Below are 25,077 nucleotides of genomic sequence, written 5' to 3' on the forward strand. Positions count from 1 at the left end.
CCCGGAGCTCTGGGCTCGCCGTCCGGCCCCCACCCGCGGCCGCGCCTGCGCACGGAGCCCGCAGCCCGCAGTCGCCGCAGGCCCCGGAGCGCGCGGGCCGGGGGCGCGCGGCCGATGCCCGGGGCGCGGAGTTGGCGGAGGTGTGGGGGGCGGGCGGGGGCGCGGGGGGACCGGCGGCTGGGGACGCCCCTGGCCAAGCCGGATAGCAGGGACAGGGAGAGGGCGGCGACCGCCAGCCTAGGGGCTGAGGGGGGCTGGGGACCGCGGGGGCCGGCTCTCGGGCGCAGGGGCGGGGGCCTGTCCTGGCGAGGAAGGCAGTCTTTGCCAAACCGGCCTGTCTCCGTGAAGACTTTGACGTGGTCGTTTACGGCTGTCAGCCAGGGACAGATTTCCTTTCAGCCGTTGGGATGGACCCAGGAATGTGGTCGCTGTGCACCGGGGAGGCAGCGGCCCAATTGTCCGGCTGAGCGCCATCCCTGCGGGCAGAGAGGCAGTCCTGGGGCTGCGCGGTAGCTTCTGCTCTGCACCTGCCGGGCAGTGTGGCTTGGGGGGTCGGGGGGGCCGACTGAAGCCTCAGATGTACCTGCTGGGGCGTCTCCGGAAGACTGCAGACTCCGGCCCCAGTGCGTCTCCGCTGGGGGAAGGCGGCCGGTGGGCAGGCGTTGTCCCCTGGCCCTAGCTGGGATGCATTTCTACGGTTAGGAGCCATTGGCTGAGGGTTTTTATTTAAGAAGCAAAACTGAATTCAGAATCTCCTCCTGTTGGAAATGTAGAACTAGAAACATGTACTGGGAAGATAATTAAGGTGGGGAGTTTGTCCCATCTGAGCAGGATCAAGGCTACATCATATCTGGCAAGACCCAACCGTGTTCAAAAGGCATCGTAGAACACTAAAATATGCCTTGGCTAAGCTCCCAAGGGACTTGGACTGTGGGGGAAATGCCAGTAAATACTTTTTATTTTCTCCAAGCTCGTTTGGCATCAGACCTCTGAGGCCTTTTACCTCTTCCACAGTGGCTTTTTGGCTCTACGTTTTACTTCTCTCTCTGCTCCCGATAGCAAATAAATATCCTTGCTCCCAAAGAGAAGGGCCCCCTGCTGAAATATTGTGAGAGTTGTAATTTCCTAGAATTGTTCTGTACACATTTTTTGTTCAATGGCTCAGATACTTTGTTGCTTTCTTACTTGGCTTTCTGCATGTTAGATTTGATTTACACCCCTGAACATAGCCGACTGATTCTGATTAAGACTGTTTTGGAAGAAAGACAGTGATCCCATTCTTCAGATCTAAGTTTTCTTCCTGCCAGAAACTTGTGTGAAGAAAGGAACCTGGACAGGATAATAGAAATAAAAAATTAAGCTGCTGTTTCAAAGCTGAGAGAAGCTTTCTATTCTGCAGGAATGAAGACTTAGGCCTTTGGGAACGATGATGTGTTTTGGAAAAATCATCTTAGAAATTGAATTTGCAAATATATAAAGCCAAATATCACAACTGGTAAAGGAAATATTCAAAGGCAGAGGTTTGAAGAAGCCAAACTTTCTAAAATAATATAAAAGATTCTTTGTACATAACCAGTTGGGATCTTTGAGAGAAAATAAACTTCTCCTAAATATTCTTGGAGACTGCTTCAATTCTGAGGTACTGTTGCCTGTGCAGAAGGAAAACTCAGTGCAAAAGTTGTGTTTTTTGCAATTTCTTTCTCCTTTTTCTTTAGGGGAGATTTGTGATATAGTAAAGCAGGTTTCCAAAAGCCTAGGCACAGTGGAGATTTGTTTAAGGGAAATGAAGGAGAAGGATTTCTTTCGAAATAGATCCCACCCACTCCTCCTCAGGTCCATGGGTCCTGCGAGCGGCTGGCACTTTTTCTTCTTGCTCCCTGGCAGCGCCACATTTAATGACCTGTAAGGAGCCTTGCAGGACAGCCAGCCTCACAGGTATTCCTGTTCCCCAGGGCTGGTGGAGGACTGCACAGATGGAGATGGTAGCATCTCTGAAGGGACCAGTGGGAACAATAACTGAGGGGGCCTTCTGATTGCTAGGCACAGGGTCGGGTCTGGAACAGCGGCCCAGTCCCCTGGGGGGGGGAACCCTAAAAAGGGCCAGGCATGAGAATGCAGCGCACACCTGACATTCCAGGGAGTGGTGGCATTGGGAGCGAGGGACATGGCCTCGTTTGCAGAGCTAGGCTTGGCAGAGGGCACTGGTCCCTTTCTGTGGCATGTGATGTTCCTTGTGGCATGAGCCAGTGTCGGTACTGGGCACTCAGAAATATCTGGGTGTTCCTTGGAGAAGGAGCCAGTTCTGCACAAGAAGGTGGAGGCTTGTGACCTCAGGTAAACACTCAGGTTGTTGACATCTGGGACATATAACTCATGCCTCCAAGTTGCAAGAGATTTCAGAGGCTGCTAGACCAGTTTGCCTTCCAGAGCCAAGCAAAGCTACCTCTGTGATTGAACATGTCTGTTGAATATTCGGTCAGGGTGGGCTAAATTAGCTGCAGTAAAAAAGATCTCCCAACATGCCTGTAACTAACCCAAGGCAGTTCATCTCTCTCTCAGACTGCCCTCCCCACAGGGGGCAGAGAGGCTCAGCTCCCCACGGGCCCTCAGAGACCCAGGCTGACGGAAGCCTCTGCTGACCGCACGCTCCCACCAGCACTCAGGCAGGAGAAGGAAATAGCATCAGTGTGCATGTGCTTGTGAAGATCCCATCAGGAATCGATAGAAACACTTCTTTTATGTTTTGTGGGCCAAAGCAATTGGTGTGGCCGCATCTGATTTCAAAGAGGACAGGGAGTGCAATATCGTTATTTCCCAGGGAAAAAAGACTGGAGGATATATGTGGAAAGACTTTACAGCTACCACAGAAGCATTTCAGCTGCCCAGGCTGCTCCCTCTGCTGTTATCTTAGTCTTAAAGCAACTTTATTGAAGAATAACTGGCATAGCTGCACACGAAGTATTCACCTTGGAAATTTTTGGTGCATGTGTGCATCATAGCACATTGTGACCAAATGGCTTCAAGCCCTCTGCTGCTGCAGTGTGTCACTGCTTCCAGGCCATTTCAGTGGGCAGAGGCATTTTCTATGATCGCATTTGATCTCCTTTGTCGCCTATCAGGAATAACTTCTTGTGAGGTTATTTTAGGGGGTTGTTTTTAGGGTTTATGGTACAGGTCTTTAACTTGCCACCGCCCACCTTCAAGTTACATGCTGTTTCACGTAGAGCACCTCACAGCACTACCCCTGCGAGCCTCTGCAAGCTGTTGTGGATGTCCTACTTTTCTTATACACTCAATATTTTTCCTTTTAAAATATTGCAGTAAAATTCATGAAATTTGCCACCTCAGTCCTTTGTAAGTATACTGTACAGTGGCATTAAGTACATTCACATTGTGCAACCGTCAGTCACCCACCTCCAGAGAGCTTTCCATCTTGCAAAACTGAAACCCAGTCCACGTTAAATACTGACTCCCCTACCCCCGCCCCCCCCCGCACCCACTACTTCCTGCCTCTATGAATCTGATACTGTAGATGCCACATATGAATAGAGTCAGACTACATGTGTCCTTTTGTCCCTGTTGTAGCCTCTGTCAGAATGTCCTTCCTTTTTAAGGCTGAATGACATTGCCCTGTATCTGTATCCTGTTCTTTCCAGCAAATTCCCTTTTAAGCAGATATAAAACAGTAAGAACAAGGATTCTGTATTTGCCCACATACTTCCCGTATATCTAGGAATCCTCTGTCCCTTGTGTAGACTCAGATTCCGTGTGGTGTAATTTCCTTTTTTCCTGAAGGAATTCCTGTAGCGGATCTTGAAGTGCAGGTCTTCTGCTGATGAATTCTTTCAGGTTTCCTATATTTTAAAAAGTCTTTATTTCATTTCTGGTTTTGAACGATATTTTTGCTAAGTTTAGATTTCTAATTAACAGTTGTTTTTCTAATGCGATGTTTTCTGGCTTAGATTGTTGCTGATAAGGAGTCTGCTGCCCTTCTTCCCTTTGCACTCTCTTTCCCTGCGGTGGTTCCGTCACACACGTGTCAGGCCGCTTGGGTGTGTCTGGCAGCTACCCGATGTTCCGCGCATGTCTTGCCAGTGTTTTTTTTTCTTTCTTTCTGTGTTTCATTTTGGAATAATGTCAACTGCCATGTCTTTGAATTCACTAATGTTTTCTACAATATTTAATTTGCCATTAGTCCCATCCTGCATGTCTTCCCTGTCAGACATTGTAATTTCATTTCTAGAAGTTCAATTTGTGTATAAATATATCATGTTCAGTACTTATTCTCAACCTCTTCTCTAGCTTTTTGAATATATGGAATATGTCATCATAATGGCTTCAAGGCTGTTCTCTACTAATTTTATTATCTGAGTAATTTCTGGGGCGGTTTCTATTGACCACGTTTTCTCCTTAGAGTGAGTGGTATTTTCTACTTTATACTCCAAGTAATCTTTGGTTGGATGCATTGAGATATTTACTTTGTTCAGGGATAATGATGTAACTATGCCTCCCTCCCTCCCTCCTTCTTTCCTTTGCAGTCGACCCTTGAATAACACAGGGTTAGGAGGGCCAATCTCCCACATAGTCAAACACCCACATATAATTTTTGATTCCCTAAAACTTTGCTAGTAGCCTACTGTTGACCAGAAACCTTATCAGTAACATAAACAGTTGATTGGCACATATTTTGTATGTTATATGTATTATATACTATATTCTCACAACAAAATAAGCTAGAGCAAAGAAAATGTTTTTTTAAAATTGTTGCCTATCTCCAGAAACTTTCTAATATGTTTATTGAAAGCAATCCACGTGTAAGTGGACCTGCAGAGTTCAAACCTGTGCTGTTCCAGGGTTGACTGTGTGTGTTCAGTGGCGTTAAGTACGTTCTGACTGATAGGCACAGGGTTGGGTCTGGAACAGTGGCCCAGTCCCCTGGGGGGGAACCCTAAAAAGGGCCAGGCATGAGAATGCAGCGCACACCTGACATTCCAGGGAGTGGTGGCATGGGAGCGAGGGACATGGCCTCGTTTGCAGAGCTAGGCTTGGCAGAGGGCACTGGTCCCTTTCTGTGGCATGTGATGTTCCTTGTGGCATGAGCCAGTGTCGGTACTGGGCACTCAGAAATATCTGGGTGTTCCTTGGAGAAGGAGCCAGTTCTGCACAAGAAGGTGGAGGCTTGTGACCCCAGGTAAACACTCAGGCTGTCTTCCATTAGTTCCCATGTGAAACACTTCTCTGCTTATTTCTGCAGTTAACAGCATTTATACTCAGGGATTGTTTATGAATCCTTTTAGTTGTGTTCTGTATTCAGCATAAGAGGACTTGTGTCCCTTCTTTGAATCATATGTTCTGGGATGCAATTAGGTCACTTGGAAAGAGTTTGATGCTTTTCAAGTCATCTTCTTAAGCTTTGCACTGAACCCAGAGCAGCATTTTGCCACATGACCGAGGCCGAACTCTTCTGCCTACTCAACCCAGTATCCTTGAATTATGAGGTTTTCCACTGTGGTTTGTGGGACTGGGGGCTCTGAGGAACCCTGTGTTTGTACAGAGGTTCACTACCTCTAATCTTTACAGGTGGTTCTTTACCTGGCCCTGGGTGGCTTCTCACTGCACATGCCTGCATTGATCAGTAGCTGCAAACTTGAAGGGGACCCTCCGTGAATTACAGGCCTGTCCTTGCACAGCCCTCCCCTTTCCTTACCTGGCTGCCCTCCAGCTCCCAGACTCCCAGCGCTGTCTCCCCAGCTCAGGGAGTGTGGCCTCTTCCTCCTGCCTCAGATGCACAGCTCGGTCTGTGGATCTCTTCATCCTCAGCCCCTTGTTCTTTAGTTGATTTCAGCCAGTCAAGGGCTTTAAAGTACCATCAAAAGCTGATGCTTCCTACATTTCTTTCTTGCCTAGGCTTCTAAATACAGTTGCTACTTGATACCTCTGCTCAAGCACCTGTTAGGCTTCTTAATACTAACAGAATAAAAATCAAACATCCAAATTTCTCAACCAAACCTGTGCTTTCTGCAGTCTTCCCTACCTTAGTAAATGTCAACTTGCTTCGGATGAAACCTCGGAGTCCTTGCTGCCTCTTATGCCTCTGTTCGGTTCACCGGGAAGTTCTGCTGGGTCTGGCTTCGAAACATCCAGAATCTAACCACTCTCAGTGCCCGTGCTGTTCCCCCTCGCCCCACGCCTGTCTCATGCCCCTCCTGCACTGTGCCCCTAACTAACCTTCCCACTTCTATCCTTGTTTCCCTGCAGTCTATTCTCAACATCTGTGTGAGTGAGCCTATTAAACTGTAAATAAGGAAAAACAAAACTAGAAAGAACAGTTCTCCTTTAAGGCAGCTGGTGCTGGGGACAGGTAGAGGGCGTTGGAATATCAGTGCTTGCCTGCCAGGCTCCGCTCAGAATCCTTCACCTCACTCGCTCGCCGTGGCCTCCAAGTCCCTGCGCATCTGCCGGCTTCTGAGTTCTCCCCTTCTACGCTTTCCCTTATTGTCTTGGCTCCGTCACCTGGGCCTTCTTATGTCCTGAGCGCATCAAGCAGGCTTTGGCGCGAGGGCCTTTATACTTGCTCTTCCCCCTGCCCGGAATGCTTTTATCCAGATGCATTCCTTCATGTTCTCTGTTTATATGGCACCTCATCAGTGAAGACTTGCCTTTAGATGGACAAGAGCCACCCTTCTCCCAGCACTCCGTGCACCCCTGCCTTGGGTTTCTCCCTTCCTGCATAGCATTCAATGCCGCCTAACACACATCCTGTTTATTACTGTCTTGCCTGCCCTCCCCCCAGGTTGTCAGCTCTGTAGGGAAGGGGTTGTATCCGGCTCATTCCTGCTTGTTTCCCTGTCTACAACAGCATGTGGCACAGAGTGAACCCTCAATAATTAGTTGTTGCATGAGTCAATGAGTGAAGTAAAACCCAGTAACTCTCATTTAATATGGATTTAGTGTAATGTCATGAACTTCATTTTAAACTTGCTGATTTACGGGAAAGTTCAACATTGATCTTTTATGTGCCACCATGCAATTGTGGAAAGGCTGTAATGAAATCACTTAAAAGCATCATCTACTACAAGTATAGGTTATCGAGGACTTAATAACACTAGGTATCACGCTTTACATGTATTGTAAAACCTAATCCTTACAACAAGCTCGTGAGGTACGCACCATCCCGCTGTTGTGATGGGGAGACAAAGGTCCGGGTGGGTTACATTATTTTGCCCCAGTTCTGGCTAGTATGTATCAATGGGATTTTTCTCTAAAGCCGAGCTAAACCAGATACCCCTCTTTTTCAATTACAATATGGAGGAGGAAAAAAAATGCAGCATAAAAGCATTCGACACAGAGATGTACTTTAAAAGGCATTGCATTGTTCAATGTAAGGGAACCTAAGGGAAACAGTGCCCTTCTGAGCTAAGCTCTGTTCTGGCTGCTGTGCTTGTGAGCTTATGTCGGAGTATCTGTGCTGGGCCCTGCGTCTGGGAACCTGCTGCGTGCTTTATGTAATTTCCCCTGACCCTCACAGCACCTAAGGCTGGATCTTCTCACCCTCCTTTTATACCTGAGGATGGCACTGAGCCGGGGATCTCACTGCCTTCTGCTGCTAAATGATCAGTATGGAGACAGGAGTGGGAAGTGCATGGGGAGAGAGCAAAAGCTCCTGGAGAACGTCTCCTAGTCAGGTGTAGCTCAGGCTAGCTTTAAGATAGAACGTGACTCTGCGGTTCACATCCTGCTCTCCGATACTAAACTCAAGTCTTGGAACTACTTACTGTGCTTGACAGACGCTTGTTTATCCGACAGGAGTAAGCTGTGATGCTCCATGTAGCCGTGCATAGAGTTGAGTCAAGGCTAGAGTGGTGGGGATAGTTCCCAGTTCAGTGACATCGTGATTCCCCAGCTCCATCCTTTAACCTGAAAGTCACCGGCAGGTCTTCCATTAGTTCCCATGTGAAACACTTCTCTGCTTATTTTTGCAGTTAACAGCATTTATACTCAGGGATTGTTTATGAATCCTTTTAGTTGTGTTCTGTATTCAGCACAAGAGGACTTGTGTCCCTTCTTTGAATCATATTTTACAGATCGAATGAACCATCTGCTGGAGGATACTAAAACACACATGTTTTCTTGGCCATTTTCTGATGAAGGTACCATAGAACTACCTTTATTTAACTTTTCTAATTCTTTTCCATGCCGTGTTTCAAATCAAATGGCCTATTTTTAGATGGTTTCTTGTTAAAAAGATTGCAAGATAAGTGTTTTTTTTAAAAAAAATGTTATGTTCTCTCTGATCACCAAACATATTTAACCAGAATTGTTTTTTAGGGGCTGAATTTTTTACTTGACTCAGCTTTATTGAGATATAATATACATGCACCACAACTCATCAGTTTTAAGTATATGATTCAATGAGTTCTGACAAATCATACGCATTTGTGTAACAAACAGCCACAACCATCATGACACAGACCCTTTATGTCCACCGCCAAATTCTTTCATGCCCTTTTGCAGTCCTCTCCATGTCATCAAACCAAGCCAACCAGGGTCCGCTCACCTGATGGGCAGCAAAGCCAAGCACTGACACTGGGGTGCAGTGGAAGGAAGTGGGTGTTTATTACAGGGTGCCAAGCGAGAAGAATAGGTGCTAATGCTCAAGGTCCCGAGCTCCCCGTTGGCTGACAGGCAAGGGTTTTTAAAGTCAGAGTCTTTGAAAGGGCTGCAGGGTGTGTGGTCGGCTGGTGCCCGTTGTCCTGATGGTCAACGGGGAGGGGACAGGGTTGTTTCATGAGTCCTTAGTCAGCAGGCACCACCCAGTGTGGGGTCTTGGGGCCTGTGGTCAGGAGGGGGCCATCTGGTGGGGGGGTCTACGTTCCTGTAAAACATCTCAGGGATTCACGAGTCAAGAGTCTCTCTCTGGTCTTGAGGGGTTCCTGAGAGTCCTGTGTCTGTTGAGTTTGCCCTACCTTGGTTCGCAAACTCATGTTTTCCTTAATCTTTAAGTACACGGTCTAATTTCTGTACTCTGGGTATAATTGGGGGCCTGGACTTCTCTTTGTTAATAGGGAGCCCGAGGGTCTTCATCAAAAGGGCCCCCTGTGCAGGGACACCCCGGCTGACTTTTAAGCAGTTTTGATAGCAGGGTACCGGCTGACTGTGGAAAAATAGGTGTTTCATGAGATTGGGCTGGGGATTTTCCCTCTGCAAACAGCACCCGCTGCGTCCTCCTCCTGCAGATGGCTTGACAGCCTGTCCGGCTCCCTCTTTCAAACTCTGTCATTCATGCTAGCCACCAGCTCTTCATTCAGCCTGACAGCAGCAACACAATCTCCACCCATCAGCTTGGTGCAATGCGCCTTGAGCAGAGGGCAGGTGAAATATAAGGGAAGGAGCTTGCTGGTTTATTGACACCCCTGTGACCCTACAGGAGGGCCACATTCAGGTCAGGGTTATCGGAACCTGTCTCCCTTTCCCCTGAGGTGGTGTGGGACTAGGCCCGCGGACGTGGAATGAAACCCACCGATGTGTTCGCACCCTCCTGCCTTTCTCTGTTAGTCTGCCTGGGCTGCGGCCACAAGGTGCCACCTGCTGGGTGACTTAAGCCACAGAGCTGTCTTGTCTCCCAGTCCCAGAGGCCGGAAGCCAAGGAGACCCAGCTGCCTGCAGGGGCGCTTCCTCCTGAGGGCTGGGGGGCGAGTCCGTTCTCTCTCCCGGCTCCCAGTGGGGTGCTGGCACCTTTGGTGCTCCTACAGGCATCTCCCTGATGCCTGCGTTCGTCTTCAGATGGCGCTGTCCCTGTGTGCAGGTGTGGGTTCCCAGTTCCCCTCTTCATAAGGACACAGTCATATTGGATTAAAGCTCACCCCAAGGATTCCATCTGAATTACATCTGCAACCGATCCTATTTCCAAAGAAGGTCACTTTCTGAGGTATTGAGGGTTAGGACTCCAACACAGGAATTTGGGGGAGGATACAGTTCAACCCATAACAGTTTTCATCACCTGCAAATACCAAGAACATAGAACAACCACAATGCCTTGCCCCGGTGTCTGTCTTCTCAGAAATGAAGTGCAAACTCCGGCAGATTCTCAAACTGTAGAACGTAGGGGACCACCTGGGAGCCTTGATAGAAACGCAGAGGGTCTGATCCGCCGAGTCTGGGTCAGTGCCTGGGAATCCGTATTTTTAAACAAGCACCTCCGGCGTTTCTAGTGCAGGTGGTCCCCGCATCTGGAGAGCCCCTAGTGTGGGCTGGGGGGTTGCGTTGCTAACCGGCTCCTGAGCCGAGAGAAGCAGAGGCCGAGGAGCGCATCGCAGGCAGGCATGGCAGGTCTTGGATCTGAGCGGCGCAGACATCTTACTCTGAGGTAGGTGTTCCTCTGGTGCCTTGCTCAGATCCACGGGTGGGTTAGAAAACACATACTTGTTGAGAGCTGTTCCTGCAGTCAGCCAGAGCTCCCTCTCCAGGGAAGCAGCCAGCCCTGGGCAGCCAAGGGCGCCTCCAGACGCTGGTGGGAGAGGCGGCTTTTAGCTGCCGCCACCCAGGTGCACCCCCAGCCCCCCCACGGCCATCCTCGCCTCCTTTCCCAGGGAGGAGGTTTCCCTCTGGGACTCCCCCTCCATTCTCTCTACTGGGATGTCGGATCTCCTTCTTAAGCACAATCTGGATTCTTTCTTCTTTTTTCTGCCCTAGGGGCCACAGTTCTGCAACAGTTCGGTATTAGCTGGGCAAGGAGTCTGAAGCCCTCTGGCCCCAGCAGGTTAACTCTCTGCAGGAAGAGACTTAGTCCTCCTTCCTTTCCCCTAACCACGCTCCTGCCCCTCCAGTGCCAGGCCCATGGTAAGTGCCTACAAGTATCTGTGGACTGAATGAATGAAAGCATGCTGGTCCCACCTGCAAACGGACAGTAGAGGTGACCAGGGAGCCTGTACGGCACTTCCTGCCATCTCGGATGAGCCCACGGTCTGTGTGAGGGCCGAGCCCCAGAATCCCAAGGAGCTCAGGGCAGGAGGCAGGCGCTGCTTTCCCTGAGGCTGCTCTGCACGTTTCCCTCCCAGCCACCTTCTTGCCCAGCTTAGAGAACCATTGCATTTGAGAGAAGAGGGGCCTTTCCTTACTCCTGACCTCAAGGGAACTGGAAACCTTGTTTGTGGGAGAGGTGGTTTTGGAGCCTGGGGGATTCTTTGGGAGCCAATATGCAATGGGACTTGGGGTCAAGTCTGTGGGACACGGAGGGGTGGAGTGATGGGGTCAACGACGAGGCGGTGGCCTCACGGAGTTCTGTCCTCAGGCAGCTTTGCCCAGAGCAGAGAACCGCCTCGGAGAGCTGGGGGATTCCGCCGGCCTCGCAGAGACCGCTGTCTGCCCCGCTTCCTTTCCCATGCACGTCTCGCGTGTATCTGGGTCCAGCGGAGCTCCCAGCCCCTTTGTCACTCAGCTTACCGGGCATCCCCAAGGGCGCCCTGTTGAAGGGCTCTGAGGAGCCCCTTCTCTTCCCGAAGAAGCCAGCACCAGGGGGCAGCTCCTTCTCCACTGCCGCCTACGTGGGAGGAGTGTTTTCAGGCTGCTCTGAAATCCGTCATTGGAATATCAGGAGATCCTTGAATACTTCGGGGCTGTCAAGTAGGAAGATCCCCATTTAAGAAATAGAGCTAACCGTTCTTAAGTTTCCTTATCCGAAAACATAAAACCAATTACTGCACCAGGGGGAGGGTTCAGTGACCTATTGAATATGAAGTCTTAGAGCCTAGCAGGTGCTCAGTCTTCTTGCGGACTCCAGCTGTATGCCAGGATCATAAAACAATAGACAGCTGCACGGCAGATGCTTAAGAGGCTGGCTGTTGCAAAAGCATGTTGTTACTTTTATTTAAGTTCTTTTTCACCCATTGAAAGAGGAAAGAATAACTGGGGATGCAACTCACGTGGCTTGGGAGGTAAGGGTGATAGTTTTTATTAGGAATATTACTTAGTTCCTTTAGGCAATGTTGAAATATTGTATTGCATGAAAATATTTTCACAGGGGCTTGATCTGACCTGAGACGTATAGGAATACATGGAGAAATACATCTCGTACGTGGGCATTATTGGGTCCCTCGCTCTGCGCTTAACCCAGTCCGGAAGAGGATCTTCTCCCTAAGCCAACTGCAAAGAGTCAAAACAATTCAGGTCAATTGTTAACTGAAAACAAAATTCTTCTCTTTGGAAAAAAAAAAAAAGGAAATAGAGCTAAGAAACTTGCAGTACGTTTTTGCTATTTTCCGGTCATGTAGGGCCCCCTGGCGGGCACCCTCGTGTACTCTCCGGGATGCTGGCTGCGCAGGCTGCACTGTGCACGAAGAGGGCTCCAGGACACCCCTAGCTATTCCCCGCTTCGGCCCAGCAGGGATTCCCTACGGATTGTCTAGTAGGGAAGGATGTAAATTAGGAACGTGCTGTGGGTTCATTTGCATTAAAAGATAAGCTGGACTCCTAACCCCTGGTGCCAGGGAATGTGGCCTTATTTGAAAACAGGATCCTGGCAGATGTGATGAATTTAAGATGAGGTCATCAAGGGTGGGAGACACACAGGGAGGCAATGCAGAGATGCAGCTCCAAGCCAGGGACCGGGCAAGGCTGCAGCAGCACCAGGAGCCAGGAGAGGGGTGCGGGGCAGATTCGGCCTCCCAGCCTCCAGGAGCCACCTTTGTTTTGGACTTCCAGCCTCAGAGCTGTGACGTGATGAATTCCTACTGTGTTAAGCCACCCAGGTTGTCAGGACAGCCCCAGCAAACTGATGCAGGAAGAGTCTGGTTTATGAGTCAGGGTCCCAGCTGCCATTCGCTACCCGGGCTACCTTGAACGAATCACCTCAGTTTCCCTGGGACTCAGTTTTATTGAATATACAGCAGAAAATGCAAAAGTGAGTGCCCCCCTCTGCCAAGGCTCCTGTGAGGCTGACGTGATCCTGTATGCAATGCATTTTGTTAATTGTGGAGCACTGTGCAGATGCCGTATTATTGTGTAAGCGAAGCTGGGGGGTGGCACAGCGTGGAGGTTAAGAGCTTGGATATGAAGTCAGCATGCCTGGTCTGTGAATGGGAACACCACAAAGTAGAATATCATTAAAACTTGATTCCCAAATGAGCCATAGGCACTGATGCCCAGGAATGGCGTTGGAATAAGTTAAAGGGATCCGTCATGTATTGCTCTGTAACAAATTGCCCCCAAAACTTAGTGTCTTAGAACAATAAACACAATTTCACAGAGTTTCTGTGGGTGAGGAATCTGGAGCAATTTAACTGGATGCCCTTGGTTTGGGGTTGCAGTCAAAAAGGGGCGCTGGGCTGCGCTCTCTGAAAATCTGCCTGGGGCGGGGGACCTGCTCCCATGGTGGGCCCCTGCGTGGCTGTGGGCAGCCTCAGCTCCTCACCAAGTGGACTTTCCCATACGCCAGCTTGCATATTTTCTCGGGGCAGCGTCTCCTGATTCCTCCTGTCTCCCCGCCTGCCTGCCTCACCATGTTTTTCCCTCAGCAGCGGTTCTGGAGCTCTAGTGGGGCTGCAACTCACTCAGCTGTGAAGAAGACCAGGGATCCTCCCTCCAGTGAGGCACACGCGCATTTACACAGACAAAATTTCACGAGGCTCCAAGACTGGGCACTACTGGTCCACAGAGAGCCTGCAAAACACAGCCCCAGTTATGGAACTCCTGTTAAAGTCCTATGACCCTCGTTGCCCATCTGATGAAGAGCTCTTTAAGCCATCATAATCTGTGACCTCCACTCCCTATAGCAACAGCCACCACCACGTTAAATTGTACGGAGTGTCCTCTGTGTGCCAGGCACCTTTCATTGTCTTCCTGATTCTCAGACAGACCCTGCAGGGAGTGGGTTTTGTTATTCCCATTTTGGAGACAAGGAGCATCTTGCAGATGTGAAGAGAGGCACCAGGCACATCTTTCTAACCTTTTGCACCCCAGCACGTGGCACAGGAGGGGTTTGCAGTGGGTCTTTGTGGAGTGAGTGAGAGAATGAATGAATGAATGGCAGTTTCGGCAAGAATGCCCAACCAGCATGGAAATTACCTAGCTTTCAAATGAATGTGGCAGGGATTGGTGGCAGTCCCTGGGGCTTCGGCAGTTTCTAGGGCATTGGCAGGGTGGTGTCACACCTGAAAACACTCTGCCATTTCCTGTTCTTTAGGATTTGAGCACCCAAAGGAAAAAGCCACAGAGCCTATTGGTGCCTGACTATGGTAGCTATTTGTCCCATTTTTAACAAAGAAGGAAACTGAGCCTCTGAAAATTGAGGTGTCCTTCCTGCTGTCCTATCATCTACTGCTCTGCTGAGTGGGGACCAGGATCCAGATGCTCTGAGCTCATGTTTTGGGTCCTTTTCCCAAAACACAGGGCATTTCATACAGGGAGAAGTGACCCTCTTGGAGGACTTTGGGGGTCCCATCCATCTTGGGAATCTTCCTGCATGTTAAGGGGAAAAGTGGATTTCAAGCAGTTGTTTTGAGTATGGCTCCATTTTAATAATAAAAAAAATGCACATGTATGTGAATACATGGACAAAATGGCAATAATTGTTGTCTCAAGGTGATAGGATTTTGAATTACTTTTATTCTATTTTTTAATTTATGTTTTCTTATTTTTCTATAGGGTGTGACTTAAAAAGTCTTCTGGTTGTCAAAAGCATAATGGTCTGCGGTAAGCTCTTACTGTAATTTGTAACTTTTCTTCCTCAACGCAGATAAAATCACACAAAACTTGCAATTAACATCGGAAGTGGTTTCCAGAGCAGCAAAAAGATGTCCAGGCATCTCTGGTGGGCACTGTTCCCAATGAAGGAGACTCCTCTCAAGATCACATTTATAAAAGTTCAGGTCAATGAATTTGTTGGGTTGGATGCGTGTTTAGATTATCATCTTCAAGGAACAGCAGGAAGCCCACAGGTGGAAGACATGGGCTGTTTCCCGGGCGTTTTACTCAACAACTGAGTGAACCTAGCAATGAGGAAATTCTGTCTGTGTTTTCCTTGTTATTAGCTTGCTGGTGGATATTCTTTTGAAGAACTCAAATGTGTTGTGTTGTCCATCAGAAAAAAAAATCTATGCTAAGGGAGCAGGAACAGAGGTGGGCTCTGCTGATTCCCTCATCTCTGTGTTGACAGTCTCACGTCTGTTTGGGCTGAGGAGAGGGGTAGATAATGGTTCTATTATCCAGGAAAGGGTGTGTGTGTGGGAAGAGTATTTGTCTATTGGGGTTTCCAATGACCTATTGCTGAGAAACAAGCCACCCCCAACTTAGTGGCTTAAGACATCAACAGTCGTGAATTCTCCTAACAAATCTGCAATATAGGTGGAGCTCAGTGGGGTCTCAGTGGGTCCAGGTGGTGTTAGTTGGGGTGGTCCAAACGGTGGCTGGAACCATCTGAGGTCCATCATTCCCATGTGCACAGCCTGTGCTGGCCCTGGGTGGGGCCCCCAGCTTGGTGTGTCAGCGGAACATCTACACTCACCTCTTGGGTGGCTGTGTCCCTCAGAGCACAGTGGCCGATCTCCCAAAAGCAAGGTGGACGTGCAGAGCACTTGATGCCCTAACCTCCTTTCTACTGTCCTCGATTGCTTGAAGGGGTCACAGAAGTCTGTCCAGGTTCAAGGGGAGGGAGCAGGCCCGGCACTAGACGGGAGAGTATCCACGTCACATCATAGAGCGTACGGGATGGGAAATATCAGGGTGCCATCTTCAGGAAATGCCATTTGCCGCATGAAGGATGCAGAAATCAAGAGCTGTAAAGTGTAGGCAGGCGGATGTGTGACAAGGGAGGTTAGAGAGAAGTTCATTTTGGAGGCTTTAGTGCTGGTACTCAAAGCCGCCTGGAGTAAGTGGAGAGGGGAAGAACGAGATTACTAAGCATTGCGTTATTTACCATTAATTGAGTGGCTATGTACTTAGCCCTGTAGGGGACAGTTCGTGGGTACTGTGCAGTAGGCTCACTCCTTGTATTACCAGAATTCAGTGCGGTTTCTGCATCTGGGTCTTGCTCCCAGCCTCCTGGGGCCCAGGATGAGGTCTGACCCAGGACCTCCTGTCCTCAGGACACGGGCCTCTGCTGTTCTCTGGAGCGCCTCCAGGCTTTCCCTGAATAACAACAGCCAAAAGTATTCAGATTTTTCTAAGACCTCAGAACCTTCCAAAGAGTAACATTGAGAAATACAGAAATGAATTATTCCATTGTTAAGCAGCTTCATGGCAGAATAAGAGCGAACAGAAATCATGGCAGTTAATGTATTCACTAGAGGTTAAAAAATTAAAAAAGGGAACAGAAAAGAAATGAGTTAAGAAAGCCACTTTTGGTCGATAAAACTTGAGGTGAAGCTTTAGAACCGAGGCCCGAGTTAAGTATTAGGAGATATTTACTTCATGATCAGACTGAATGCCAGACTGTCAAAAAAAGGGTAAAACATAAGCTTCCCAGCATGGCACCCAGATGCTCTCACCGTCCGCCCTTTTCCTGTCCAGCCCCATCTCACAGTAGCCCCGGTTATTCTGGGAGCCCCACTCCCAAATCCCCTATGCATGCTGCACATGGTCACCTCTTCGTGGCTTTTCCAGAAAACTCTGATTCATCCGTCAAAGTTCAGCTAAAATGGCATCTGCTCTGCACATTGGGTGGTTGGAGCCCCCCTTCTGAGGGCTCCAAAGGCTCTGATCGCCCAGTGCCGTCGGTCGTGAACACCAGGCCCGTGAGGACAGAAACCCCAGCTGGTTTTCCGGCAGCCCCATCGCCCATCAGCGCTGGGCGCAGAACAGAGAATCAGCGTTTTTTTTCTGTTTTTGGAACGGATACACTAAAACTTTAACAATGCACTTTGGTGTAGAAAAGCACCTGGTTTCTGCTCCTATTTGCTGGGTCTTGCTTCTAGACTCGCCTGAGTGGCTGGTGAGGCAGGACAGGTCCCTCCGTGGAGAAGCCTCTTTCCTGCTAAGGCAGACCCATGGTGTGGACAGGAGGACGGTGCTGTCCCCAAACTCAGGGGTGTGGTTTCTGCCTACTTCACAGATGCGGGGTAGGGAGCCCTACATATTCACCCATTTCCAAGTTATTCAGGAGGCTGGCTCTGATCTTGAGCTGCTGTAGCATAGCAGCTATTGCCTTCTGCTCATAAAACCTGAACTCTCTTGAAGAAAGGACAGGGGAATGTGTCCTGTAGTCTATGCAAGTGGCATGGCTGGTGGAACTGGTGGCTTCAGGGGTGGTAGCAGGGGTGTGAAGCTTATAAAGAGCATCCTCTGGAGCATAAGGGGGACGAGCAGTTCCCAGAAGGCTGAAGACCTCGGTGGGTGATGGATATACAGAGGTTTCTTTCTCTGTGTCTTGCAGTGGCTGTGTCACTAAGAAGCACAGGGAAATTCTCTTCCCAGTGTGACCACAATAGGGGGAGTGCCTCCTCTGTTATCATACCAAACATCAGTGAGGGGGCTGTTTGAGTTACACGGACTCCTTCCCAATGGTGCCCACATTTCTGGTCCTAAACCACAGGTTGGTGTGAAGGTCCTGGCGTGGTGGCAAGTTTACTTTCACACTTAGCCCACCCTCCGTTCCAGCCTGCTCACCCCCTGCGCTCCCAGGCAACTCGACATTCTCCCTGGAATGCTGGAAGTCCCTCTTCTTCTGGGGAACAGGGATCCCCAGTGGGGAATTAACAGCCCCTGTGATTGGAGAGGCTGAAGGCCCAGTGAGGGGCAAAGTGGGCTCACCTGGTGTGGGGAAGTTGAGGTCCAGTGCAGGTTGGGGAGAATGTGGGATGGGTGGGAAGAAGCTGGAGGGAGGGAGTGAAGGGGCGCAGAGTGACGGAGCAGGACGTGGAACCAGGAGGTATCTGGGGGGGCTTCCTGAGGGGCTGCCTGGGGTTTGCTAACCAGAGCTTAAGCCTTGTCTTGACCCTTTGTCTGGCACTGATGGGCAGAAGGAGCAGCGTCGGCTCTCGACGTGGAGGCGGGCAGGCACTAGTTCCTTGCTAGTGTCCAGGGTCCCCCTTATCTCCACTTGCCAGCAGAACCTTGACCTGAGACACACAGTGGTGGGTGTGTGCACCTGAGGGGGGCTGGGGAGAGTCCGACCCAGGGTGTGTGGATGGGGCTGTCCGTGCCCTGGGGGCTGTGGTGGGAAGAGTAGGTAACCCGCAGGCTGGATGCTAGATTTTTTGCCTGCAAGGTTCCTCCCAGTAAGTCCCTGGAAGTTCCTCTGCTATTAACAATAACACTACATTGGAACCTGTGGTACTTAAGCCTTTATCCACTTCTACGGTTATTCCCTTAGAATAATTCCTAAAAATAAAGTAGCTGGATTAAAGGGACGCTCATTCTAAGTTCCTGGTACATGAGCCAAATTAACCTTTGGAAATGTTATGCTAATTTCCATTCTTTTAAATTTGTTGAGATTTCTTTTATAGGCCAGAATGTAGTATGTCTTCGTGAACGTTCCATGTGCACTCGAAAAGAATGTGTATCCTGCTCTTGATGGATGGAGTGTTTTGTAGGTCAGGCTGGTTGATGGTGTTGTTGAAATCCTCTATAGAGACTTGCTGATTTCTCTGTCTACTTGTTCTAACAATTACTGAGAAATGTTGGCCTCGTCTACTACAATTTTCCATTTGTCTATTTTTCCTTTCTACCAGCTTCTCTTCCTGTGTTTTGAAGATCTGTTATTAAGGGCCCACATATTTGGCCTTCTTAGGCCTTCATAAAGAATTGACCCATTTTTCAAAATGTAGCATTCATCTTTTTTCCCAGTTTTATTGAGAAATAATGACATACAGTACTGTATAAGTTTCTTGCATACTGCATGATGTTTTGATTTACATACAATGTGAAATGATCACACAATAGGTTTTGTTCACATCCATTATCTCATATAGATGCAATAAAAAGAAAAGAAAAAAACAATTCTGCTTGTGAGGAGGACTCTTAGGAGCTACTCTCTTAGTAACCTTCCTCTGTAGCACAGGCAGTGTGAGCTGCAGGCAGCATGCTGTGCGTTACGTCCCTTTTCGCCACCTTCCTCCAATCCCACCCCCCGACATTCATACTTATCCCTCATAATAGCCTTTGTCCTGAATTCTACTCTGTCTGCTATAAATAGAACCTCTCCAGCTTTTTAAGTTAGTGTTGCTTATATGGCACATCTTTTTCTAGATTTTCACTTTGATTTTTAACCTATGTATATCTTTATATTTAAAGTGGGTTTCTCATAGATAGTACGGATTGAGACTCGCTTTGTTAAAAAAAATCTACATGACAATCTCTGCCTTTTTATTGGAATGTTTAAGCCATTTATTGACTGCAATTCTTGATGCAGTGGTGTTCAATCTACCATCTTGCATTGTCTTCCCTATTTGTCCCAATATGTCCTTTATTGCTTCTTTTCTTTTTTCTGCCTTCTTTTGCATTAATTCAGTACTTTTTACAATTCTACTTTCTCTCTGCTCTTGGCTTAGCTGTATATATACCTCTCTGTTTTCTTACTATTCATTAGTGGTTGCTCTAGGGTCTACCACATACATCTTTAACTTATCAGAGCTGACTTTTCACCCTTCACGTGTAGGGTAAGAACTGTATAACAGTAGACTTCCATTTCTGCCTCGCATCCTTTGTGCTATTGTTGTCATACATGTTATGCCTGCATATGTTATAAACTCCACAATGTTTTGGAGATTTTTGCTTTAGACTAGGGGTTGGCAAACGTTTTCTGTAAAGACCCAGAGAGTCAATATTTGAGACTTTGAGGGCCACACAGTCTCTGTTGCAACCACTTAACCCTGCCATTGTAGCAGGAAAACAACACAGATAATAAGTAAGTAAATGAGCATGACTGTGTTTCAATAAAACTTTATTTATAAAAACAGGCAGCAGGCAGGATTTGATCTGTGGGGTACAGTTTTTGACCTCTGCTTTAAATACTCAAAAATTATATCTTACAGAGCAAGATGCTTTAAAATATCTACCCACATATTTACCATAGCTGTCATCTTCTTCTCTTCCCCAACCCTCTTTTTTTTGAGGTTGCAAATTCCGTTGAGCATAATTTTCCCTCTGCCTGAAGGTATTTAACATTCCTTGCTGGACAGGTATGTCAGCAGTCCATCATCTCAGCTCGTGCTTGTTTGAAAAGTCTTTATTTTGTCTTCATGTTTGAGAGGCATTTTTTTGCTTCCTATGGAATTCTAGGTTGATGGGTTTTTTCTTTCAGGACTGTGGAGAGATGCAGCCCCTCTCCTGCTATCTTCGGGCTTCCATGGTTTCTGTCAAGAAGCTGTAATGATCATTTCTCACCCCATAGAAGTAATTGCTTTCTCCTGGCTTCCTTCGTGATTTCTCTCTGTATCTTTGAGTCCTGCACTTTGACTCTGATGTGTAGGGTGTGTTTTTCTTTCGACTGATTCTGCTTGGGATTCTCTGAACTGCTTGGATCTCTGATATTTTTATGATCTTAGAAATTCTGGGACATTATGTTTTCAGATATTCCCTCTGTCCTATTCTTCCTTTTTACTCCTGTGGGACCCCAACTGCATATGCGTTAGGCTGTTTGGAATTGTTTTGTGTTGCCTGGATTTTATCACCATTAACACCACCATCACCACCACCGCTGTCATCTCGGCTTGTATAATGTTTAATCACCTCCACCCCCCGCATCACGTCCTGTACCGTCACCTCCACCTTCACCGGCACCACCACACCATTATTATCACCACCACCACCACCATAATCTCTGTTTATATAATGTTTAATCATCTCTGCTGCCTCTACCCCCACCATCACCTCCACTCATACATGTTTATTATGGGAAAGGTATTATTGCAAAGGGTGGCAACACCTGCCCCTCCCACATCTCTCCTTCCTCTCTGCCGACACACAAGAATGATCTGACTCCCTCACTCATCTAAGGATACAAGCTTTCAGTTTTGGGCTTAGTCCCCACACAGGCCAGGCTTACCTGTGGACTTCAGAGTGCCTTTGGCTACAGGTATTGCTTCCCTGCCCCACTACCTTTCCTCCTCAGAACTCCTGCTGGCGAGTCCACATGACAGCCTGACAGGCTGATTGTCTTGCGGCCCCAGGCCTGGGACCGGACAGCTCAGCCACTTCCAGAATTCTGAGCTTGTGAAGTTTCTGAACCTCTCTTCTCTGCCTTGCATATTCCAAATTCCCAAGACTTAGGTTTGGTGGTATTTGGCTTGCAGAAAGTCATGGAAACTGAAGCGTCCTCATCTCAGTTTCTCTCTGAAATATGGTTTTTAAAGTGAGAATTAATATGTTCCTGGAGCAGGTTTTGGCCCACAACTGTTGTCCAAGTGTAATTGTTAATTGCACCCCATTCACTCACAAAAAGGCTTATTAGAGGAGAAATGATATGGTCATCTGAAGTTAAGAGGCCTCAAATCCAATGTTGTTATAGCTTAACCTGTTTTCTCATTTGTTCTATGAGTCTAACAACGATTCTCATACATGTTATGAAGGTAGATGAAAGATTAGAAGGAACGGCTTTGAACATGCTGGAAGAAAGTCACTCCAGAAATCCGAGATGGTTTATTATTCTTATAATTTTTATTATGCCTGCTGGCTTGTAACAGATGTACTCTGATGTAGGCCACTAGCTAAAAATTTATGTTAGGGTCATAACTTTATACACCTGATTATATGCTTATGAATTTATGTATTTTTTTTAGATGCTTCTCTTTTGCTCAAGATCTTAAATTATTTCTACCTCTCTCTCACTTGTTTCTCCCCTAATCTCCCTCCACGCTGACCTTTCTGCTCCTCTCCGTGAAAAGCAGCGAACTGCTTTGTGGGGGTTGAGGGGTCTCTTGGGGGCTGCGTCCCCAGCAGGATAGGTTCTGGCAGCTCTCTGCTGTCTAGGCCAGGGGTTGGCAAACTTTTTCACTTTTTCTGTAAAGGGCCACGTAGTAAACATTTTAGACTTTGCAGGCCATATGGTCTCTGTTGCAGCTGCTCACCTCTGCCTTTGCAGCGCAAAAGCAGACCTAGACAATAGTTCACAGATGAGGGTGTTGTTTCAGGAAAACCTTATTTACCAAAATGCCCTTGGGCCGAGATTTGCCAGCCCCCTGGTCTAGAGGACTATTCAGGGGCTGTTTTCACCTGGGATCCCATCTCAGCAAACCATTCCAAGCCAAGCCTGGGAGATGTGTTAACTAAAGGGCATCCAGCATTCCTCCTTCAGGGGCTAAATAATTACTCTCTCCCTTCTTTGATGAAATGCGGGTTTTCTTAGGATTTTGACAGGTAGCTACAGGTTTATTCATTATCAGACAATTTAAGGTAGTTGAGATCCTAGGAACTGACCAGTTAACTGACAGTCAATTGGGAAAAATAAAACCTAAATGAGTGGCTCATGGGCCATGTCGGGACGCAGGAAGGGGGCCGAGAACCCCACTGCACTGACCCCTCCTATACCTTTCACTTGCGCACTGCTGTCCACCTTCATTTCTGTATTGATCTTCGGTGGGGACAGAAGAAACTTCTTTGTTTTCTGTTGGGTGAGTCTGTGGTCCTGCAGAAGCCACTTGGGGTTGGTGGGATGGTGGTTTCAGAGAGCCAGCAAGAGAGGCATATGTCACAGCCCTACAAGAACGGGTGGAAGGTGGGGGCAGGGACTGCGGCACAGCTCAGCTCAGGCTAGGCACACTCCGCTTGGAGTCCTGCGGGCCATGGCACAAGGCCCCAGAGACCACAGCCCGGCAGAGTCCTGCGGTGACGTCGGTGCACAAAGTGTCTCTACTGGGGTGGTGATAGGGCAGTTGCAACGGCCGTGTGTCTACTAGTGTCAGAGGGCAAGGTCAGTGATCCTGCAGCACAACCCTGGGCCTTCTTGCGGGTTCTGGGTTTCTGTCCCAGGGCCAGCGCTGAGGGCAGTAAAAAGAGGCCGCTATAGGCAGCAAGGCCTTTGAGAACAGCTCTTCTTCAGGGAATTCTCATTGCTGGCTGTGAATGAACAATCCCAAATTACCAAAACTAGTAAACGGCCAGTTCCCAATTTACATGTGTGTTAGGTGTGACAAGTTGCTCTCAAGTCAGTTGGCTGGAACCTGGAACGCACTGTCATAGACCCAATGCCCTGAATCATAGAAGGTGGCTGCCAGCTCACTTCTGCCTTTCAGCCCTCAGTGTGCTGATCCGTTGATATACTGCAAATCCTGCCCAGGGTGTGTAGGGAGCACGGGGGTGGGGTGGTTGGGGTGGTGGGCAGCAGACACTGGGGTCGCATTCCCCCGACCACCAGGAGCTCCCTCCCTCCCCGCCTGCTCTGCCCCCTAGATGGGAACCATCTGCTGCAGCCAGCTCTCAGCTGACTCCCAGATACTATTAAATATAATAACAGTTACCGTTTTTCTTTATCCAGCGGTAATGAGAATTCAGTTTACAAAACTTAGAAAATATAGATAAGCAGAAGGAAGGAAATTTAAATATCCCATAGTCTCACCAACGTGGGATATAGACTGTCAGTGTTCTCCTATGCATGGGTATGTACATATATTTCCATATGTATTCATACACTTTGTGTAATGTTTATAGTTGCTCTTCATTTACCAATATATTGTGAACACTTTTCGTATTTTCCTACGAGCATTTCAGAATGGATAGATATACCATAATTTATTTAACAAACTCTTACTGTTGGACTATTAGGTTTTTCTGTCAAAAATAACCCTGTGATGAGGCCCTTGGAGTTGTGATCTTTGCACGGATCCACTGTTATGTCCCTTGGGTAATTCTAAGTAATTCTGAAGGGGACAAAGGGTGTGTGTGAGCTAAGGTATTTTAATAAATATTATTAAATTAATAATAAATTAAATAAATTATTGCCAGAGGACCTTCCACCCCCAATGTGTGAGAAGACTCACCTCCACCTTTCCAACACTTGATATTGAAAAATTTAAAAACTCTGCTACACTGGTACCAAAAAATGGAACTGGGTTTCCTCACATTTTAATGTATTAGTGAGCTTGGACATTTTTATGTTTATTAGCCCTCTTGTGAATTGACTGCTTCCTTCTTTAAACCCTGGTGTCTCTGGGTTGTTACAACCTTTTGGAACAGAAGTGAATGCATCCAGGTTTTATTACCCTTTGAAATGTAAACACATGCCAACCTTCCCAGGGTAATTCATTCTTTGCCTCTAATCCCAAATCTTGTTCTCATTCGCTCATCCTTTGACCGGGAAGGGTGGGGGAGGGGGCTGCCCCATGTGCAAATCACCAGCCCATCCCCCGTCGTTTCCTACTACACCCAGCGGGGACCCAGAATTGTGCGCGGTAACTCACCTATTTGGAGCTGAGAGCTTTTAAGTAATAGGAATATAGAATAAACTCGGATCGGGAGAAAAAAAGGAGCTCATGAAAGGTTTTAAAGCCAAAAAAGATACATCTATTGTGAATGACAGTTGGGTTGTTCCCAATTTCTGGCTATTGCAAATAAACTTGCTATGAATGCGTGGGTATGTGGGGGACACAGGTACCTCTTTTGTCTTGGGCATTTACCTAGGGGTGGAGTTACTGGTCAGAGTGTAGGCGTAGGTCTAGCTTGAGTCGGTAATGTTAAACGGTTTTCAAAAACACCCAACTTGTGTTCCGCCCAAGGGGTCTGTAAAGAATCCCAGTTGCTTTAAATCTTCACTGACTTTTGATATTTTTGAGTCCTCTCATTTTAGTTATTCTGGTGGGTTTCATATTTCTTTTACTAAACTAACTTGATGCCACATGTCATATCGTATTTTTGCTTTGCCCGTTTTCCTGTAGCTTAGTTTAAAAATAGGTATTTTAATCTTTCTAATCTATAGATACTACATTTTCATAAAAATGTGCTACTTTCAAGATTTTATACAACACTCTCTAATAAAAAATTCTGGCTATATTCCTTTTATGGTCATTTTCTCTTTTTGATGTGCTACCAATAAACAATTCTTCTTCATGGCCAGCACACTTCTCTTTGACAGTGTGTTTATACCACTTCCCGTCAACCTAGGAAATGGGATCCAAGACATCATGCTAAGTTTCGTTAAAATGACATGGCACA

General features: G+C 47.7%; 1 long non-coding RNA gene across 1 annotated transcript; it reads left to right on the forward strand.

The window, feature by feature from the left end:
* Positions 1-157: 157 nt before the first annotated feature.
* Positions 158-25,077, forward strand: LOC118922140 (uncharacterized). Its single transcript, XR_008993135.1, has 4 exons — positions 158-697; positions 8,085-8,150; positions 14,641-14,688; positions 25,027-25,077. It is a non-coding gene; the product is annotated as an uncharacterized LOC118922140 (long non-coding RNA).

The sequence above is a fragment of the Manis pentadactyla genome, chromosome 12 (assembly GCF_030020395.1).
Source record: "Manis pentadactyla isolate mManPen7 chromosome 12, mManPen7.hap1, whole genome shotgun sequence".
NCBI classification, from domain to species: domain Eukaryota; kingdom Metazoa; phylum Chordata; class Mammalia; order Pholidota; family Manidae; genus Manis; species Manis pentadactyla.